General features: G+C 34.7%; 1 protein-coding gene across 4 annotated transcripts in view; it reads right to left on the bottom strand.

Moving 5' to 3' along the window:
- LOC138049731 (integrin beta-1-like) overlaps positions 1 to 2,500 on the bottom strand; it is a 67,814-nt gene that overhangs the window by 40,755 nt on the left and 24,559 nt on the right. The window lies entirely within an intron of this gene.

A 2,500-nucleotide genomic window follows, 5' to 3' on the forward strand; every position in this document is an offset into this window, starting at 1 on the left:
TCTCACCTTTTTCTTTTGCAGCATCTCTTCGTTTAACTCGAGTACAACACTTTAATTAACTAGTCCTTCCATTTGATGGGCACAGTTGTCGTTTCAAACCCATGACTTTTGTAGTTAGGCGAGATGAATGTTTTGATTAATAAATTTAGTTTTTGTTTTACCTCAAATGGAAATTAATTTTGTGGTCATACCCCTGAGACTTTTGTCTCGCTTCGTGATATGGGAATTCCCTTTAACGAGGAATACCTCTGTTAGTACACTATCTGTTGACAAAATCTGGTAACGTTTCATGGTGCACTCCCAATGCACCCTAGCCAGACGAAGTTCCGTCGGTCGTATATCATTTTGAAAATATTAGTATTATAGCCTCAAACTTTCTCACATTGCTAGTTTTTAGAAACTACAATCTATCATAAACGAACGTTCTCACCAAGTCCTACATTTACAAACCTTAGATTTAATTCAGGCCAAATGATTATTTTGTGGATTCTTCCATTAACTTTTCTTGGCATTTCTTGTCAATACGACAGTTCGGGAGTGGAATTAGATTGCACTTGAAAACTTGAATGCCTCTGCATTTCTGCTTATAACTCAATAACTAAATCGTGATATGAGGATTGGCTTGGTCAAAAGATTTTCAAGGAGTACCTTAATAATTTGGTGAAATCAAAAGAAATTTAAGTAGTGCACCCGGTGGTCAAAATAACGTTCGAAGCAGAGCCATCTAAGCAGACATAATTTTGGTCTATGTGTTCAAGTTAATAACTATGACAATTACACAGTTAAGCTCTCTCCAATTGTTACAAAATTTACATAGGTTGCCATATATTATTATTGCAAAATAAAACAATATTTTATCTTCCAACTTCATCAGAAAGTAATTTCAACTTACTTAAGGTGGTCAATGCATTGAACAAGTGTCAATCTTAAGATATTTGGGTATGTCACTACATGTATGTGAATTGATTGACCATCACCTTTCCTGGCATCATGATATTCATTATACATGTATTTGAGACAATTGTATTTCATCATAATTAAGCATTATCTCAGTGAATATTGCCTAAGAACCAACCTTGGGCCTATGGTTATTCAAATGGAGGGTTAGGGTTACTTTCCAATGACCTGCAATGAGTGACCTGTGGAATGTGACTTGTGTTTTAGACCTGCTGTTCTCCTACAAGATTATATTACCTCACATTATCTTTCGTTATTGTTAACATGTACACAATTAGTTATGTATGATTATGTTGGGTTTCTAAGCAATATAAAATAACGTTCAACTCAGGGTGTGTCTTTGCAGCATTTATTCCTTCCTTCCTTATGCTATAACCTATATACGACAATTCTGCTCATCTGTTACGGTATTGGAAAATGACCTACCTCTTTCTCTAAAACAGCAGATCTAAAATCCTATTTTAAAAAGTAATAGGCTCTACATTCTTTCAAACACTCTGTAACTCACTCAAATATGTAATTCTTGTCTCTTAATCATAATTAATTATGCATGTTTTGCCTAGTTGTTATATAGTCCTAACGGTTTTTCAAATACTCTGTAACTGACGATGATGTTCGTAACATCGAAACATGTCTTGGAAATTAAAAAACGTCGCAACTTTCTAAAAGATAACAATTTTTTAATACTATTTTGCCTAATGCTGATTTCCTTACTCACTGGTATGTACACCTGTATAATTTGCTTTTTTATCAGACTGCCTAAATATTGCAACTGAATGGATATCCTGTTCATTACATTGAGTACATTTAAGTTAAGAATATAATAATCCTTCTTTGCCTGAGATAGTTGTTAACTTGAATGTATTCACATTATTGATTGCAGTCACAAATGTTTCACCTGGTTATGTCACAATTATTATTTTAATGAAGCATTTCACACAATTTTTAGGTATAACCAGGTGATCTGGATCTGGAATTTGGAGGACTGGGAAGAAGAATTTTAATACTGTATCCCACAACCGCCGGCAGCCTTAGGTGTTGTTTCCAAACTCCCTGCAGTATTTCCGTCGCCAAAACTCAACAGATCATTCTGTGTCTACCACATTCCTGTTACTGAATGAGCATTCAAGTACACCCGACAAGCACTAACCTCGCCTCTACCTTGTTGAATTCGAAAATAAGGCCATGCGCAGTTGTGGGATACGGCATTAAAATTCTTCTCCCCAGTCCTCCAGATCACCTGGAATGACCTCCAAAAAATTAACTTGTACTTTCTTGAAAATTCTTTCAAATAAGATGACAAAATTTGTATAAACTACCTTTAATTATTTAAATTTCAAGTTGTCTTCTTGGCACAAAGCAAGTCCTAAATATTTGGCAGTTCAGAGTTAATGTGAATTAGAAGTTCATTGCAGAGGTTTGCCCTCCACAGAGTGTATACATTAATTTCAAGAAATTGCTATTTACAGGGTGTCAAGTAGATAAAAGGGTCACAAAATAGGAAAATTCAAAAGTAGGAACAAAATAGCAGTATTTAAATGGA

Source organism: Montipora capricornis, chromosome 1, assembly GCF_036669925.1.
Source record: "Montipora capricornis isolate CH-2021 chromosome 1, ASM3666992v2, whole genome shotgun sequence".
Taxonomy (NCBI): domain Eukaryota; kingdom Metazoa; phylum Cnidaria; class Anthozoa; order Scleractinia; family Acroporidae; genus Montipora; species Montipora capricornis.